Here is a 20,132-nt window from a genome sequence, read left to right as displayed (position 1 = left end):
TATGTAAATTAAAAACATATATTCAAAACAGCACTGTGGTTTTCAAAACTAAATTCAGGATGATATGCTAAATATATTACAGTGGATATCTACAGGGGAAAGGGAATTCGAGTATGAAGGTGGACCATATAAGAAGATAAAATGAAAGCAGGGCCCCCGCGTAAGCACAGGCCAATGATGAAAGCGTACCATGAAATGAGAAATAATGATTAAATGAAGTCTCTATACCTGAGGCGCTCTCACCCTGCTTCCCTCAAAGAGAGAGACTTAACCACTGGTTTTAACAAAACTCAAATCACTGTGACCTTGAGAAGACTCATTTCAGTTCTGTGTAAGATGGAAAGCCCAACTGGAATGAGCTGAGGAGAAAAGAGGAGATGAGAAAGTACACATAACCTTTCGTAGGCATTTTGATGTGAAGGGAAGTTGGGAAGCAGAGTGATAATTGGCAGAAGACATGGAATCAGCAGATCTGTTTTTAAAAAGATAAATGAGGGGCGCCTGGGTGGCTCAGTTGGTTGAGCGTCCGACTTCGGCTCAGGTCACGATCTCACGGTCCGCGAGTTCGAGCCCCGCGTCAGGCTCTGGGCTGACAGCTCAGAACCTGGAGCCTGCTTCTGATTCTGTGTCTCCCTCTCTCTCTGCCCCTCCCCCGTTCATGCTCTGTCTCTCTCTGTCTCAAAAATAAATAAACGTTAAAAAAAAAAAATTTTAAAAGATGAATGAAATTAAGGGGGGTTATGCCAACAGCAATTGTCCAGAGGGAGACAAAATGAAGACGAAGGAGAAAAAGAGGATGAGTATAAAAGCAAAAGCCTTGAGAAAGTGTGAGAAGATTGAATGTAAAGACAAAGTCTGATTATAGAGGCAAGGGCTTACCTCACTGTAAAAACAAGCTTATGTGTTTAACAATACTTTTTCTGAATATTCAGGCTTTGGTGAAGTAGCGTCTTAACATTTTTAAAGTCGTGACCCCTCTGAGAATCTGAGTAGTGTTAAGGATCTTCTCTCCCTTAAAATACATTGACATATTCAGATAAAACTTCATGACTTTAGGAGGATCACAGAGTCATGCTTCCCAAAGTAGTCCATACACATGTCTGGTTTCTGTTCTTCGCTCTTCAAATATAACATACATATAGAAAGGGCACAACTCCATGAATTTTCACAGAGTGAACGTACCACGTGTAAAAAAGATCTCCCAGGTGAAGAAATAGAACATTACCAGTAACAGGAAGCCCTCCGTCCTCCTCCAATCTTCCCAAAAAAGAACCACCACCCCACTTTTAAGGCTAGATGACTCTTGTCTGTTTCTGAACTTTATACAAACCAAACACAGAAGGATTCACACCAAATGATATATATTCTTTTGGTCTAGCTTTTCTCATTCTACAGTATGTGTTTGAGATGTTCATACTCACATGCGTAGCAGTAGCTTGTTCGTTTTCATTTCTGTATAGTTTTTCATTTTGAGACTATAACACAGTTTTACTTATCCATTCTATTGTTAACAGACACTTGGCTTTGTTTCCAATGTTAGGCCATTATAAATAATTACAAAATCATGAATAAATTATTCTATATGTCTTTGATGTGCAAGTGTATGCATTAAAAAATACTTATGAATAAAACTGCTAGAATACAGTCTATGGTTATATTCAACTTTGGTACATAATGCCAAAATGTGTCCCAAGTAAGACCTTATATTGGATGGCTTAGAAATAAAAACTTTTTTCCACCAGCACAAATATTCCTCCAAGCTAAAATATTAGTTTGGGGGCGCCTGGGTGGCTCAGTCGGTTGAGCGTCTGACTTTGGCTCAGGTCATGATCTCGCAGTTCGTGAGTTCAAGCCCCGCGTCGGGCTCTGTGCTGACAGCTCGGAGCCTGGAGCTTGCTTCGGATTCTGTGTCTCCTCCTCTCTCTGCCCCTTCCTCACTCATGCTCTGTCTCTCTCTGTCTGCCAAAAATGAATAAACGTTAAAAAAAAATTTTTTTTTAAATATTAGTTTGGTGTCGTGTTTGCCTTAATTCATTGCTGAAAAAAAACTATACAAAGACTATAAAAACAGGAGTTAAGTGTTCTGGAATCAGTTTGACAAGTTCAAATCCAGGCTCTATCCAGTGTCAGATGATGAGATAAGCAAGTAATTATGTGCTTCGGGTATTACAAAAAAGGGGAACCAAAAAATGCTTTAAATTTAATTCAAATAATTTTATTTGAATAATTTAACAATGCAGCATCATTTTAAAAAACACTTTGCTGATTTTGCTTATATTTTCCTTATTTTATGGTTTGGAATTTATTTTCTTGTGAATTACAGAAGTGGTACCATAATCACTTCAATGCTTGATGATGTAAATGTTTAAAGATAAGAAATTATGACTCTGATTCTCTCATTCATTCATCTAGTAAATATTTATTGAATGTTTACTGAAAAGGACACGTGTCAGTTTTATTTTTGACTGTCCACCATCTGAACTCCCTTTCAATGCTTAAAGAAATCTGCCACTGTGTGTGTCTTGAAAGGAAGTTGGGCCCTAGAATCAACCATGTAAGCCAAAAAGGCCAGAGAGTTGCTTCCGTATTTAGGGACCAGGTACACAGATTGGTCAATTAGATGCTTTCATGCAGAATTTTAATCTAGGCCTATAGCTGCTAAGACAGTTTAAAATTCATTTTTAGGGCAGTAACACACAACACACAGTGGCAGTGTCCAAGCAATGGCATCCCGTGTCCTGCAGGGGAGTCAATGCAGTCTTAAACAGGAAAAGGATAATTCTATGGCATGACTATGATTATGGCCTAGCCTGGAGGGTGGTTGGTTGTTTTCCCATTTGTTCCCAGAGACTGGTTCTCCAGCCTTCCAGTCATTTCTGTAAACTAATTAATATCCTTTCAATAAATAGCTCTTCTTCTGCTTCAGCTAACCAGAATTGATTTCTGGTGTCTACAACCAAGAATGGTAACGCTCCATGTGCCATGCCCTGTACTAGGCACTGGGAACACAAAACAAATGATATGGCCCTGCTTTACAGGAGTTGATAGAGAAGGCAAGTAAACAGGCAATTACAATAAATGGTAAGTCTCTAACAGGAATAATCACAGAAAGCACAAGAAGGACACACCGTTTAGGCTTGAGGAGTCAGAAAAGTAAGGGATGTCATCTAAATCTTGAAATATGACCAGGGTAGTAGAGGAGAGATGGAAGGTCATTACAAACAAAAGGAGCAACAAGTAAAAGGCCTATAATCTCCCTGCTCATCACCTCCTTCCAACACAGTAGCAAAAGCATATTTGAAGGACAAAAATGACACAAGGCAGACCAAAGGGCTTGTGGAAGGGGATGAGAAAGTCATAATTTGTGACCTGGATAACAACAGTCGTGTTATTGAGCTTGCTGTATGAAAATGAACCTCAGGCCTGAAACACACCCACACCCACCACCACCACTACTGCCCCCACCGCAAAGCTGGCCACAAGTACCTTCCTTTTCTCTATCGTTCTCACCTACCTCAGTCACTTCTCAGAACAGTCAACTAGGGAGTGCTGGGGTTTTGGGGGAGGGTTTGGTTGTTTGGTTGTTTCTCGGTGATGGGGGTGGTGTAGGAATCATGAATGAGTGGATAAAGGAATTGAAAACAGAAGTAAAGGTATTAATCAACAGATGAGAGTAGTGAAGCACAGGGCATTCTGCCAACTGCTTACACTAGTTTTGCTTAAAGGTAGGTACAAAAAAGGTAAGAAAAAACTGATGTGTGTGTGTGTGTGTGCGCGCACTCTTCTAAAGTTATACAATTTCGGTGCTGACGCAGGTCGCTTTTAGAAATTTACCTTTTAAAATTATATTAGGCTTATACTATTTATATATTATAGGCTTACATATTATTTTCACTGTTTACTTTTATAAAAACTATGATCTTCATCGGTTTTATAAGCTCTAGCATTTTCAGCCATCCATTGTATGGACATCTATGCTTGAACAGGAAAAAAATCACCATAAAATAAAATAACAAACCAACCAAACCACTCTAAGAAAAATTTGATAAAGCAAGCTGAAAGCAAGGATCCGTGACATGTCATTCTCAAAAGTGACATCAAAGTTTTAGAACAAAGTGATTTGAATATTCTAAAATCTATAATTCTCCTTTGAAGAAAGCAGTATTCACTACCATGTGAAGGATATGAAAAAATAAGTCATTTCAGTTTCACAAATTGAATGGTGCAAAAATACACTTCAGTCATATCAAACCTCACACCACCTTTACAAATTTATTTCTTTTAAAAAAATTTTTTGTTAAGTTATTATTATTTTTTCAGTAGGCTTCATGCCCAGCATGGAGCCCAATGCAGGGCTTAAACTCACAACCCTGAGATCAAGGCCAGAGCTGAGATCAAGAATTGGACGCTTAATCGACTGAGCCACCCATGCAGGCGCCCCTCAAATTAATTTCTTTCTGCCAGAATGCCCCTGTTAAAATGGCCAGCCTCTGCACAGTATTTGAGACCTGCTCTTTGAAGCCTTCCCTAACCTTTTTCTCCAGAAGAGAGTTATTCTCTCCTCTTATGCTTCAAAAGCACCCTGTACATATCTCTATTATGATTATCACATGAATACTGTAACTGCTTCTTTGCAACTAGATTAGGAATTCTTTGAAAGTAGGCAATGTTACATCTCTATCTCTGTAAATATGTTTCAGCAGTCTCTAGCAGAGAACAGGCAGTCAGCAAATTCTTGTTGAAGAGAGACGGACATGATGTATTCATAATGATATTAATATAAGGTTATTTGTGTTCATGAAAAAGCATGACTCAAACTTCAAATTCTGTACGCGGAAGCTAAAAAATCAGCTCCCTTGGTTTTTATTTGAGAAAGGGAGAGATTTTTACAGCTTTCAAAATAATCACCTATGGATTGGGGATGAAATAGTTTTGTTATATTGACTACTATGTAAAGCCAATGAGTGAGTGGTCTCTTTTTTATTTCAAAAAAAATGCCAATTTCACTTCACATTACTTAGTATTCCTTTGTAGTCACCACCTTCACACTAACATACTTACCTTCTAAGAGTTATATTCCCTGCATCTCCTCCCCAACCATAAAAATGGGGCCTGATATGTTTTATGAAACCTTGGTTTCATCTGCCATAGCTGACTCGACTAGACATAAACACTTGCCTCAGACTGGATTTTCTCCCAGAGGGTTAGAATAGGGTCACAGAACCATGAGTGAATGTATGACTTTATGAGTTGGAGGACTTGTTCAGCTATGCCCAGTAATAAAAAGCAAAATGCAGATAGAGAAAAATGAACCGGGTAAGTAGAGAGAGGCAGAGAGATCATGCTGCCCCAGGGTGGTGAGAAAATGGCTACCTAAGTTACCAAGGAGTGTCTGGCTCCCAGTTCCCCTCCCCTTCACGAAGCCTGTCTGTACTTTCATCTTCAAGGCACTGTGACATCCCCAGGATCCTTGCTATTAACATTAATTCCTCTTTTTTTTTTTCTTAAGTACAGTGGTTTGAATTTTATTTCTGTTACAAACAAAAGAAATTTGATTTTAAAAACCTCAAAAAAGAAGAGGTCAACTACAAATATAAAAATGTCAGTTAATCATAGGAGGGAAGAGAAAGGCTTGTTAAAAAATGGCTGTTACATTGGTATCTTCAGGCATTCTTCAGCATAAGAAAATGAAAACTATTCACCAACCATAACAGGTTCTAACAGCAGCCTATACATCCAATTTTAGCACAGTTGTGAGTCAGTATGAATAAAATTCTATTTCAAAGTACAGGAAAAAAAAAAAAACAAAGATTAAGGGACAGGGAATATTTTAGAGACTATTAGAACAAAAATTTTTTTAAAGAAAAATAATACTGCTTACTACAATTTTGACCACAAAGTAGATGAGTTATATCTTCTCATAGCCAGTCCTATGTAATAAAGCCTAAATATCATTATGTAGTTTTCCCCATCCATCTAAACCTATTTCTCTGAAAAAACATACTACTTCAGAGTCCTCAACTAAAATACTTAGTGGTAGATGACAGTAACCTTAAAAAAAAAAAAAAAAAAAAAAGGAATCATTTCACAACAGTACTGCCATTATGGCATTGGCTTTTTATTTATTTATTTTATTTTATTTATTTATTTATTTTGGCATTGGCTTTTTAAACAAGACTGTTATACTAGGTTTTTCATGTTTCTTTGATATTAGCTCATTAGTAAAAAGTTTTCTTTGGCAAATCAGACTTTAAAAAAAACAACACACAACTAGTTTCTTCAGTAATAATTTTCAAATGGATAGTGGAGAACAATGAATAGCAGTACCTTGTATTATTCTTAAGTTCAAAACATAACTTTTTAAAGAAAAACTGACTAGTTTCACATAATCAAAATTGAGCAAGACTGGGAAAATCGACAAATGTAACGGCAAGTTCGGAGATAAGAACAAACAAAACAAACAGTACTTCTATCAAATTCACCAAGATTATATAGACAGTTGTGGCATTCGGAAAAAAAAATGAGAGACAAACTTAGGGTAAAAGGAAAAGTTCTGAAAAATTTAACAGTGATTGCCATAAAAAAGATTTAAAGCAAACAAGTCTCAAGTCTCAATTCTTTACAATAATAGAAAGCAGCAGAGGTGTCAATAGTTTTTAGTGATTTTTATTGCTTCTAGAATTTTTGTTGAAATTACATTTGATTATGAGTACTTCATATTCCATGAACTTATTTTAAACCAAATACCGAAGGGATACTGTGCAGGTTTGACCCCATAGTTGAGAAGTTTTCCAATTACCCAATTGTGCCCCCTTGTTCAATCTTTGTCCACATCATGCTTCAGTTCATCTCCAAAATTAATAAAAAGCCCAGTCTTACACACCTTAATCCTTAACAGGAAAGGCTGGTTAAATGCTATAGTACAGGCTATATGAATACTAAGAGTAAATAAAGGGCATTGCTAGAGTTTAAACAGTGTGATTAATAAGAAAAGTGTGCTAAACTTAAGTATCCATCTATAGAAGAATTGATAAGAAAGATGTGTGTGTGTGTGTGTGTGTGTGTGTGTGTGTGTGTGTAAATGTTATGTAGCCATAAAAAAGGATGAGATTTTGCCATTTGTGACAACATGGATAAACCTAGAGGATATTTTGCTAAGTGATGTAAGTCAGACTGAGAAAAACAAATACCATATGATTTCACTCATAAGTGGAATCTAAGAAAACATAAATACATAAGTAAATAAATAAAAAAAAGCAGAATCAGACCTATAAATACAGAGAACAAACTTGTGTTTGCCAGAGGCATGAGAGTGGGGGATGGGCAAAATGTGTGAAGGGGAGGAGATACAGGCTTCCAATTATGGAATGAATAAGTCACGGGAATAAAAGGCACAGCACAGTGAATAAAATCAATGCTATTGTAATAGTGTTGTTTGGTGACACATGTAGCTACACTTAAGGTGAGCAGAGCATAATATAGAAGTCAAATCACTGGTGTACACTCAAAACTAATGTAAAGTTGTGTGTTAAGTATACTCAAAATTTGTTTTTAAGTGTGGTGAAATTTAAATAATTAAGTAAAATTAAGAAATACTAATCCTCATTAATGCCGATTTCAAACTTGTAATAAAACACCAAATGTTGGAGCTACTATAAAGACTAATGGTCAACTTGCCATGACAGTCTCAAAAGCTAGTAACGTATCTTTCATTTAAAAACCCACAATTAGTTGCTTTGTTCATTCATTTGCTAATTCCAGGTTGGTGAGGGGACACAGATATATAAGTTAAACATCCTGGGGCTCCTGGGTGGCTCAGTCAGTTAAGTGTTCAACTTTGGCTCAGATCATGATCTCACAGCTTGGGAGTTTGAGCCCTGCATAGGGCTCTGTGCTGACAGCTCAGAGCCTGAAGCCTGCTTCGGATTCTGTGTCTCCCTCTCTCTCTGCCCCTCCCCTGCTTAAGTGTGCGTGCGCACACTCTCTCTCTCTGTCTCTCAAATATAAATAAACGTTAAAAAAATTTTTTTAAATATAGCAACAGGAGCTATAAAGAGTATCTACTGAATATTTACTGAGTGCCAGACACTGTTCTGAGGGCTTACTTGAATTAACAGATTTAAGTTTCACAATAATCTTAGGAAGAATTCACTATTCCCATTTTACCAGGGAAGAAATGGAGGTACAGAGATAACACAGATAGTCAAAGAGCAAGGTCAGGTTTCAATCCCTGACATTCTGGGTTCAGAACCAACTACTTTATATTACCTCTCCAATACTACCATCATTCTCTCAAAAAACTCTTATGGAGGGACGCTTTTGAGGGCACCTGGGTGGTTCAGTCGGTTAAGCGTCCGACTTCGGCTCAGGTCACAGTCTCGTGGTCCGTGAGTTCGAGCCCCACGTCGGGCTCTGGGCTGATGGCTCAGAGCCTGGAGCCTGCTTCCAATTCTGTGTCTTCCTCTCTCTCTGACCCTCCCCCATTCATGTTCTGTCTCTCTCTGTCTCAAAAATAAATAAACTTAAAAAAAAAAAAACAAAAAAAACTCTTATGGAGTAACTTCCCTGTGCCAGGCACTGTTTCTAGGTGCCTGAGATATAACACAGTTAGTAATAGATTATTTCACGAGGGACTTGATAATCCAGTCAAGAGTATGGGTCTGAGAAGACTTTCTGGAGGAAGGAATGCTTAGGCTGAGTCTTAAAAGATGCAAAAGAGTTAGATACGCAAAAGGAAAAGGGAAGGAGAAAATGAAGTCATTCCAAGCAGAAAGACTATGTAAGCCATGCTCAACAATTGAGAAATAGCTGTACATTCAGGGAATCTTCAACAAGTAGTTCTGTATGGCTAGAGTGGAAAATGAAAAGCAGAAATTATAAAGGTTAAGATTAGAGAACCAGTCAGAGGCCAAACCATGGTCAGTCTTAATGACATGGTAAGGAGTGCAACTTTATCCAGCTGACAATGGGAGTCAATGATGAACCTTCAAACTGCATGTTAGACACACCCATCTGGCAATTCTGAAAAGTTGAATCTCAGGGAGATGAAACTGAAGACAGGAAAACCAGTGCAAAAGTAAGGAAGTAGATCCTAATAAGGCAGAGGTTAAAACAGGGATGCTAAGGAAGGGACTGATTCAGAAATATATTTAGGAGATAAAGCCAATAGAATTCAGAAAATGAATGGATGGGAATGAAAGAGAAAGAGGGGGAGGAATCCTGAATGACTCCTAAGTTCCTTGGATGATGAAGTCAACAGCAGATTATGATGTCTTTGGAAGACAACAGATCAGAGCAAAATTTTAGGCAGGTAAATTCAGTTTGGACAAGTGGAGTTTGAGGTGAAGATAAGTAAGGAGTTAGATAAGATATCTGATGCTTTGGAAAGATGCTAATGCTGGGAAAACAGCTTGGCAAGTAATTGGTAGATATATGGTAACTGAATCCACAGAGGTAACTGTGACCTACCAAGGAAAATGTGAAGGCTGAGAAGCGTAATGAGCCAACCCCAAGAACACCGCTTCTTATGGGATAAGCAAGATAAGCAGAAGAGGGCAGCATGGTGGAAGTCAAGGGGTGGGGTTTCAGGAGAAAAGGGCCCAAAGTATTATTCTTTACTTCAGCAAGAGCAAGTTTAATAATATGAAGAAGTAGAAGTAGAAATTAATACTTCATAATAATATGAAGAAGTAGAAAGTAGACTGCAGTGGATAAACAAAAAGTGGGAGAAGAAGAGGTAATTTCAGCCAACGCAGAGTACTCTGTCAATTTCCTCATCTATAAAATTGAGACAATGGGTTATTTGGATTCCTAAATGACTTACTGCATTGAGTGTCACATATAATAAGCACTACAGGTTTATTATTATTATTTTTTGCACTTGCTTACTACACTTAACCACACGAGCGCCTTTCTATTCTCATCCCAAACTCCTTTGTACTGCAAGGCTTTGCACCTGATGCTGTCCCACAAGGATCCCTCTTTCCTCAGCTCGTCACATAACTGACTCTCATCTGTCAATATCATCTCCTGAGAAAGGACTTCCGGAGGAAGTACCCTCTTTCGGTCATTCTCTCCTCTCATCCTGGTTGACTTCCTTCATAACTCTTATCCTTCTTTCCACCTCTCTTGTTTAATTGGAGGTAATACAGCAAAGTGATGGAGAATGCAGGCTCCGTGGTCAGCCTGGCTGCACTCACATTCTGGCTCCGCCACCAACTAGCCATGTGACATTGGACAAACTGCTTCATCTCTCGGTGTCTTCCTCATCTTTAAAAGAGGCAAAATAATAAAGTACTTACCTCATAGACTTCTTGAGGGAATTAAATGAGTTAATCCGCATAAAATTACTGTAAGAATACAGGTACATTCTGAGCACTCAATTATATAATTGTTTGCTTGCAATCATCTCCAAAGCTTCACTTCACTTAGTGGCACATCTCAACATGTGCTATTAAAAATATTTGAAGCTATAAAAACTCTCAGTCCAAATCATAAAGATGTCAACTAATAACCAAATGAAGGAGTACCGTTCTGACTAAACCTCAAGAAATATTACTTTCAGAGATTTTTTTTTTTTGGCCCCAAAAGTAGCGGGGGAGGGAAGCCATACAAAACTAAGGGTCTATAATTAAGCAAGGGAAGTTTTGTTGACTTTTTAAATTTTGATAAATTTTTAAAAATGTTTATTTTTGAGTGAGAACACGAGTGGGGGAGGGGCAGGGAGAGAGGGGGACAGAGGATCCAAAGTGGGCTCTTCTCTGACAGCAGAGAGCCCTATGTGGGACTTGAATTCACAAACTGTGAGATAGGAGCGCCTGGGTGGCTCAGCCAGTTAAGCACAAACTGTGAGATCATGACCTGAACCGAAGTGGGACATTTAACTGACTGAGCCACCCAGATGCCCCTGAGCTTTGGTAAATTTTTGATAAGATGTAATTACTGTGTAATTTAGACTAATTTATAAAAAGTAAAATTAAAATATGGAAGATGGGGGGGGAAAGGTTCTGCAAAGTTCTGACCTCAGTAACTGTGAAAAACAATGTTTTCACTAGAAACTCTAAGAGTAGAGACAAAAGAACTGTACATATAACTGCTCTACTTGGGGGGGGGGGGGAACACCTCTCTTCTCCCTCTCTCTCTGCCCTCCCATACTCAGACACACACATGCTCTCTCCCTCTCTCAAAATAAATAAACACTCTAAAAAATCTGCTGTAGTTGGTACAGTTGTTTCTGTTGTACATGTATGACAGGACTGGCCAAATAAGTAAATAGATGGCAAACGGTGAGAGTCCGGTTTCTTACTTTTGGAGACAGAGGTTATAGCTAAGCAAGAGTGTACAGGTAGGATGAACCAGAAGGCACTGAAGTAGAGTCAAAGGTAACAGTATAAATTCATGTTTAGCTTCAGATAGATTTAAAAAAAAAAAAAAAGAGTTGTATGTTTGTATATGTGTATTAATATGCATACATATACTTCCTAGGTCTGTGCACTGAGAAAGCCTAAAAGCGACGATATCCCTGCAGCAATGAGCACACCCAGAAACCAGATCTTGGTTTCTAATATCATTCTCTAATAGAAGTAACCAGGGATCCTTGAAGAAATAGTTGACTGGGGGACTGAGGCAGGGAATACACAAGATGAGTTTGGGGCATATTGTTCCTAGTGCCAGAAAGTAAAGAAGTGCTAATAATAATAATAATAATAATAATACCACCAATATGTCTTACTGGTCACAGTAACTAACCTGAAAGAGGCAGAACAACTTAAGCAATAACATAAAATGGCAGAGGATCATAACCCAAAGTTATAAAATGAATATCCAGCACTACATATGGATTGAATAAAAAATAATGGGGGAAAAGAGAAAAACCTCCCTTACAAAGAATTCCAAATAATTTTGCAGATATTTCCCCTTCAAGGAGTTGGAACGCAATTCTCCACACACTGAGTATGGTTTCCACAAATGACTTGTTTCCAAAAAGTAGAGTATGGGAAAAGTTTACAGTAGAGACACTTGGCAACACTGCCTCAACCAGGTAATTGAGGCTAAAACTATCAGCGCAGGGGCACCAGGGTGGCTCAGGCGGTTGAGCATCCAAGACTCCTGATACAGGCTTAGGTCCTGACCTCTAGGTTGTGAGAATGAGCCCTGGCATCAAGCGGAGCCTACTTGGGATTCTCTCTCTCTCTCTCTCTCTGCACCCTCCCCCCAACTCGTGTGAGCACGTTCTGTATCTCAAAATAAATAAACATTTTTTAAAAATAAAAAAAATAACACTGCTAAGTCATAGTGATAGTATGTACCCTTCAGATGATGTAATTAGAATGGCATTTTTACCTCTGTGGTCGTCCTCCCCCAAACCTATACCTCAGGCTAACACTGAGAAAAATATCAGACAAACCCAAACTGGGGTACTCTCTACAAAATATCTGACCCAAACTCCTCAAACCTGTCAAGGTCATCAAAAACATGGAAAATTTGAGAAGCTGTTACAGCCCACAGGAGCCAAAGGAAATGGCACAAATAAATGTACTGTGGTATTCTGGAACCCAGAAAAGACATTAGGTAAAAACTAATGAATTGGAGTAACATATGGACTTCAGTTAATAGTAATGTCCCAATGTTGGTTGCTTGGTTGTAACAAATGTAACACAGAAATGTCAGATATTAACAACAGGGGAAACTGGGTGCAGGGTACGTGGTAACTCCCTGAAACTTTTCTGTAAATATAAAACTACTCTAAAATTAGGTTTATTTAAAATAACAGTAATAATAGGGAAGCTATTCTCTTAACCAGACTGATTTTAGTCCTGTAAGTCATGTATAGTAGGTTGGACAGCAAGAGAAATAAAGTTAACACTGTGCAAAACAATCTCAATATTGATGAATAGTTTCTAATATTGGACATGTAACTACAGTCATTTAATTTGTGTACATTTTTAGTTGGTATGCACTTTAGGAGCAGAAAACTCTCCTCTAAGCAGGACTCATGTTTTGGATTAAAGAAAAAAAAATTGTCATACTAATATTAGTAAAGATTCCACCTGGTTTTTGAGGTCCTAAAAGTTTAAATAGTTTTAGGCAAAATATATTCACAGTACATTACTGAAACATTTCCCATACTTTCAGAAGGAGAAAAATGTAGCTACATACTTTAAGAAAATACATTGGAAAATTCACTAATAATATACTACAGTATAAAATTTACAAAAACCTGGGTCCTTAATGGTCACTGTTCAAAAAATCTAGAAACTTCAAAAAACAAATAAAAACAAACTTTACCAACAAACAAACTTCACTAACATTTGTAACTATCTTAAATATATTTAAAAACAAACAAACCAAAAAACCTCCTACAAATCATTAAAAAAAAGGAAAAAAATACAACCCAATAGAAAATGTGTAAAGGACAGGTATAGGCAAATCACTTAAGAGGTAACTAAAAATGCTCATGCATAAGAAAGATGAAAGAAAACAAAAACAGAAAATGAAATGCGATTTCACATGAATTAGATGGGAAAAAATCAAAAGTATGACAACATTAAATGTTGGTAAGGATATGAAGGAACAGAAATTATTCATCAATATCCCATAAATATCCTATGCAGGGAAAGAGGCTTCTATCCTAAGACCCAGCAATTTGACAATTATGTATATGACGTGGAGAAACTGGTATGTGCTTCAGAAGATAGAAGGATGTTCATGAGGCACTGTTATAATACATAAAAAATAAAAAAGCAATCTAAATATTAAATTAGATTTAGCAAATGATAAATTGCAGTATATTTATTTAACGGAACACTACACCAGTCAACATAAGTGAGCTAGACCTAGAGGGCTGACAAGGATGGGGGAGGGGGTAAAAATTAAAAAAGCAAGTTTCAAAATATGTATACCACAATAAAATCACATTAACAGCTGCTTAAGTTACATTAAAAAAAATAATAATAAGCGCCAGGCACAGTTTTAAGCATCTTATATAAACAGACTCACTTGCTTCTAAAACAACCTTGTGAGATAGGTAGATCCATTATCCCTATTTGATAGATGAGGATATTGGAGGCATGCAAAGATTTTAAAATTTGCCTAAGGTCACAATACTATTAAATAGCAGTCAAGATTTAAATCAAGGGAGTATGGCTCCAATGCCCACAGCTCTTCAAAAGCACTGAAAACAATGCCAGGTACTGTTCACATATGGAGTTTATGAAAAGGTAAAATGGAAGGATACACATCAAATTTATTATAACAATTGCCTCTGGGAGGGATTATGAAGAGAGAGGCAGGAAGGATGAAACTGGGGAGAACAAAAGGACCTTAACTTGATCAGCAGTGTTCGAGTACAGTATAAAGCTCTACCTGCTCTGTTAGTTAGTATTCAGTGTGATAACTGTGATATACATAAATCTTTTATATTAAAATTATATCTGGGGGCGTCTGGTTGGCTCACTGGGTTAAGTGTCCAACTCCTGATTTCAGTTCAGATCATGATCTCATGGTTCATGAGCTTGAGCCCCAAGCTGGGCTCCGCACTGTCAGTGAGGCTCCTGCTTGGGATTCTCTCTCTCCCTTTCTGCCCCTCCCCTGCTTACTCACATTCTCAATATCTCTCTCTCGCAAAATAAATAAACTTAAATATATATATATATATATATATATATATATACACACACACACACACACACACACAAATATATATACTTATATATATACATTTATGTATATATAATTAAATATACTTATATATATTTATGTATACTCATATATATGAGTATATATATGTAAATATATTTATATATGTACATGTATTTGTATATGTATATATATTTATACTCATATATATAAACTTAAATATACATATACACATATAGGTCTATACCTACGTCTATATATCTGAAGCAAAAATGAAAAAATGTTAACACTTTTTATGGTGAGTATATGTGTGCTTACCACTCTTTTGGGTAATTTTCTACATTTTTGAAGCTTTTAAAAAATAATAATGTCTCATCTACAAAATATTACAGGAAAAATAAAAAGAAATTTAAGAAATTTCCAATCTCCCTATTTCAGCTTTTATTTGGAAAGGAAAACAGCTAAACTGTGAGTTAATGTATGTATGTATATGGAAAATCGATTTTTATAAGGATCCAAAGAGATACTAAAAGCATACCAGAAACAGTATATCTTACTATACATTTTGATGACTGATTATTCTCGGTGAAAATAAAGTATAACACCAGTAGGAAAACTCCCCTGATATCTCTCCACCTTTTTTATTTTTTTTATGTTTATTTTATTTTTTTGAGAGAGATAGAGCATGAGCAGGGGAGGGACATAGGAGAGGAAGACACAGAATCTGAAGCAGACTCCAGGCTCTGAGCTGTCAGCACAGAGCCCGATGCAGGGCTTGAACCCACAAACTGTGAGATCATGACCTGATCTGAAGTTGGCCGCTTAACTGACTGAGCCACCCAGGCACCCCCCCCCTCTTTTCCCTTGATAGTTTGTCTCTTCTCTCTGTTGGTCTTTACTTGTTTATGCTTTTTAACAGAAGGAAGCAAGGAGGTACTGAGAAATTGTCATACACTTTAAAATTAACAGTAATAGCCACAGATGAACATACATGTGGCCCTTCTGAATGTAAAATTCCCCAGCACACAAATAATGCTCCAAAAATTTATTCCTAAATTGGTTGTTTGGAACTCAAAATATATTTTCCCATAAAGAAAGTTAAAAGAGGGTATGACCACCAGGAAAAAGATACTGGGAAAGCAGAGTACACAGTATGCACTGACGGCCCAAGAAGAAAAGAAGGGGTTCTCAACCAGAGTTTGAGGACAGAAATCATGCCTCATTCACCTGTGTATCCTCAGTGACTAGCAAAATACCTGGCACCTCATAAACATTCAAAACCCGCTGCCTACTGACTGATGAGGTACAGAGGAAACGATGGAGTCAAGCAGTCCATCAATAGGTGGCACTGTCAATATAAAGTAGTTTGGGTGTAAGATCCACACAGAAAAGAGGTTGGACAGTAACAATGTGCATTAATATAAGCAACTACATCTGTAAAACCACTACCAAGTTGGTGCTGGTAACCATGTGCCTTCACCTAAATTATTAGCTCCTTCCATTACCGTGTACTGCGTAAGTACCATGTTTTGAGTTATCTTTCTAATAATGAATCATAAGATAGTCTATTGGAGCAGTGGCTTTGTGGGATTTTTAGGATTTTCTCCTATGACCCTTGAAAATATTTTAATGTCACTTTTGTGATTATCAGAGTAATACTATTCAGAAGACAGAAAAAAGTATAAACACTAAAATAAAAATCACCTACAATCCCATCATCCAGACATCTTTTAATATTTTATTAAAATATTTATTTCCTGCCAATGATTTTGCCATTTGTATGTGATATGTTATAAATAATAACAAAGCATATTCTCTATGTTCTGATTTTTTTCTCAACATTATATTGTACTTTCTCATGCCAGTAAATATTTCCAAAAACGTGACTTTTAATAACTGCATGGATTATTGTTAGTTTCACTATTCCTCTATCATATGGTATTTTGACTACTGTAAATTTTTCACCATTATAGTAATAAACTATGTAAATTAATCCTGTTTAGTGTAAAGTTCTACACCACTGTTTTAGAATTCAAAGTGATAACTATGATGTACGATAATAAAATGTGGAGTGCTTCACTTCCCCCAAGTCACAAATTCTACTGAGCAATGATCAATAATCTAGGGTATTAAACAAGAAGTTTTTATCAACTTTTCTTAAGTCATTTCATCTTTCACATCTAGTAGGCAAGAGGAAAGTCCCAAGATAAGTCTCTGACATCAGAGAGGATGAAAATAACAAGTCAATTTTCTTGCTACAGCCCCTGTTGTTTTCCACTTGGAATAATGAGCCATCAACTTAAATAGGAATAATATAAGATTTGTAATATACATCTCTATCTGTATCAGTTCTTAAATCCTGATTTCCATGGTAAGTGGATGGCTTAGAAAAAAATCTGCAAACAAAAAGATAGTGTAAATAATATCACTCAACGACAAAGAAAAGTTTTCTTTTACAATTCTGCCATGATTTTTATTATTTTTGAACAAGTTAATAAATGTCATATACTCTATTCCCTCTTATAGCTTCCCAATTATTCCAAATATTCTTCAAGTTACCATAAATAGGCCAACAGTTCCAGGAGCTTAAGAATCAATAACTATTTAAGCCAGTGGTAATTCATGTGGAAAAGTTCAGAACAAATCAGCATCAGCTTCCTGGCTCTCTTGCACAAACAAAAAATTTATATCGCTTCACCAATTTTCAAAAGTGCAAATTTGTGTACATAAATTTAAAACTCAGGCCAAAATTTACTCATATTTAGTTCAATTGGGCTGGTGTCAAGATCAATTAATTTTCCTAAAAAGTACATTCTTTAAAAATTCCACAATGAAGTAAGTCTATGTTTATTCATTCAGAAAAAGAAAATTATGTAACATATAGTATATATAATGATGAGGAGAAGGAGGATATATGCTGTTGTGGACTCCTATTAAGAGGTGCAATTCAAAGGGAAATTGTGAAAATGAAGTAACCGTTGCCCAAAATGTCTAATTCTGGCCAAAACAAAACAAAGTTCCCATAAAAGAAGCCACATACAATCTTTTGTTTCATTATAAGTTCAACCAGGGTTCAAATAGCTTAGAAATTCTGTATACTTAAGTTTTCAAAAGCTGAATCCCAGAACTATCTGCTCTAAACATAAACTGAATAACTTGCCCAAGAGTCCTCACTTATTACCTAACCTTGGGTCCCTCAGAGACTACTTTTTACAATAATCTCAAGTGTACTACAATAGATTAGTGTAACCTGGGCTACGCTGTTTACAGGTGTCTCTGCCTCCTTCCCCCAAGACGAGAAGAGGTAGACTAGAGCAAGCAGAAAATAGTGACTATATACAACAAACAACAGCTTACAATCTTGTAAAATTGTTTCTTTTACACTTGGGCTATTATTTTCATTAACGTATAACGCATTTTAAAGAATAACATATTCAGGGAGCAATACAATTTCTGTCCTCACGAGTCTCTAGCTGGCTGACACGCGTTTTCTCCTCAAATAAATACATGCCTGTTGACTGATGCCTGTCCTGCTGTTGCAAACAACAAATAACTGTCCTGTAAGACAAAAACCCTTCTCTAAGGCTCCAGGCGTAACCATACGTTTGAATTAAAAGCACTCTGGAACAATAACAAAAATCTTCCACCACATCTGTCATTTAAAAGCACGATAATGAAAAACTGTCGCTGCGACCCAGTTTTAGATCACAAGCTCCCCCCACCCTCCCGAAAGCGATAAACTTCAAAGGGAATGGTGGCGACAAGGAACGTTTACCCCCTCCCCCCCCAAAAAAAAAAACGAAAAAAAAAAAAAAAAAAGCTAGCGACCAACTTGAACGCTAGCCCGGCCCACGCTGGCCGGGGTTACCTAAGCAGACCCCTAGGAGAAAATCGGGCCTCTGGGGCCCCGCCAGGCTCCCGCTGCTGCCCGTTTAAAATATCGAGCAGGTGGGATTCCGGAAGGCCACCTCCGTCTTACGTAACGGGCTTGTCAAAAATCCGAGCTCCAGGACCTCCCCTCTCACCGCCTCCGCCCCCACCCCACTCCCACCTCCCAACAACCGGAGCCCCAAGCCAGCCCGGAATAGAAAATCTGGAATGAAAACACCAGAGCCCCCCATGCGTCCGACACAGAGGTGCGGGCGCTACTCTCAGCACCGCCGTGCCATCCCAGAGCGGACCTAGCCCGCGGAGGACGGCCCGGCTCTGAAACGCCCCCGGGCGGAGGTCGCGGCCATCCGTGCCACCTCTCCGAGCCCGGGCGACCCCGCTCTCGAGACCACCGCTGTCACCGCTCCGGGCCGTGACAGCTCCACATGCAGCTGCTGTCCGCGCCGCTACCCCCGCACTCACCTCACCGCTGGCTCCAGCGCGAGCAACGGGTCGAGCTTGGAGAGTGGTGCACTGTCCCCTCCCGACGGCGGCGGGACACGAGGGGCTGGATGCCGCGGCGCTCTGAACCCGCTTAGCTCATCCCCAGCCCTGCGCTCCGCCCTGCGCGGCACCCCCGCCCGCCCAGGCCTGCCGTCTCAGTCAGACGGGACTCCCCCTCCCATCGCAGCCGCTGCTGCCTCCGCCTCCTTCTCTGGCTCCAGCCGCCGCGGCCGCCGCGGCTGCGACCGGTGCCATCTTGGCAGTGACGGAGGGGCAGGGGCGGGGATCGCGGGCCACAAGGGCCAATCGGGAACCAGGCCCAGCCCGAGGGGGCGGAGCAGCGCCGGCTTGATGGTCGTGGGGTCCTAGCGCCTGATGCTCAATGGGCGGAGAAGGTGGGCGGGGCTGAGCCGCGCTCACCCGTGACGCAAGCAGTAGTTGGGGAAATGCGCGCTAGTTCCCCCTGCGGTCGGGAGATCCCGAGCCCGAGGCGGGCGTGGGTGAGACACACCTTCCCTTCCCCTTTCACCACCCGGAGCGTCGGGGATCTGTCTTGGGCTAACCGACCTGTTTCCTCCTTCCTCCCCAGCGGCCCCTGGAGTCCTGACATTGCCTAGCCAGAGCTAGGCACGATTGTCTGAGCGGCTGCCCCTGCAACAAGGGCTCTCAGATTCCCCCAGGAAAACCCCCGAGGGTTTAGCAACCACCTAGTAGGTTTCGGTCCCAAGATACTGAAAGTCAGGTAAAATGGGGAATTCTAGGGGGTTCTCTGAAAAGTACGTTGATAAAACATCTATTGTTGACTGAAGGGGTGTCGATTACATTGGATTAATGGGATATGGCCTACTTAAACCTGGCTATGGCTCCACCATTAGTGGGTGTTGGCAAATTGCCTCTAAGAAATGAGAGTAATGAAGTTTGATTACCGCCACAGGGTTGCTCTGAGGGTTAAATGGTATAATACATGTCAGGCCTAGTGTAGTGCCTGAAAGTAAGTACTCAATGAGTATTCCATGGTCGTCAAATGAAGGCAGAAGTAGGACCCTAAAAATCCCTTTGGTTTCAAATCAACTTTCTAAATTGTACAGATTAGGCATCAATTCCTTTTATTAACCAAGTTT

At 38.9% G+C, this 20,132-nt stretch overlaps 1 protein-coding gene across 10 annotated transcripts in view; it reads right to left on the bottom strand.

The window, feature by feature from the left end:
* Window positions 1-19,266, bottom strand: part of DENND4A (DENN domain containing 4A) — a 144,769-nt gene extending 125,503 nt beyond the window's left edge. For 7 of the 10 annotated variants that reach the window (XM_058737326.1, XM_058737325.1, XM_058737328.1 and 4 more), the window contains exon 1: window positions 18,991-19,266. The gene's annotated coding sequence lies outside the window, so the exon portion shown is untranslated. The remainder of the gene's footprint in view (window positions 1-18,990) is intronic. The other 3 variants (XM_058737331.1, XM_058737333.1, XM_058737334.1) reach the window with 1 other exon arrangement.
* Between the last annotated feature and the right edge of the window lie 866 nt (window positions 19,267-20,132).

Source organism: Neofelis nebulosa, chromosome 7, assembly GCF_028018385.1.
Source record: "Neofelis nebulosa isolate mNeoNeb1 chromosome 7, mNeoNeb1.pri, whole genome shotgun sequence".
In the NCBI taxonomy this organism is placed as follows: Eukaryota; Metazoa; Chordata; class Mammalia; order Carnivora; family Felidae; genus Neofelis; species Neofelis nebulosa.
This window is presented reverse-complemented; position numbering and strand designations above follow the sequence as displayed.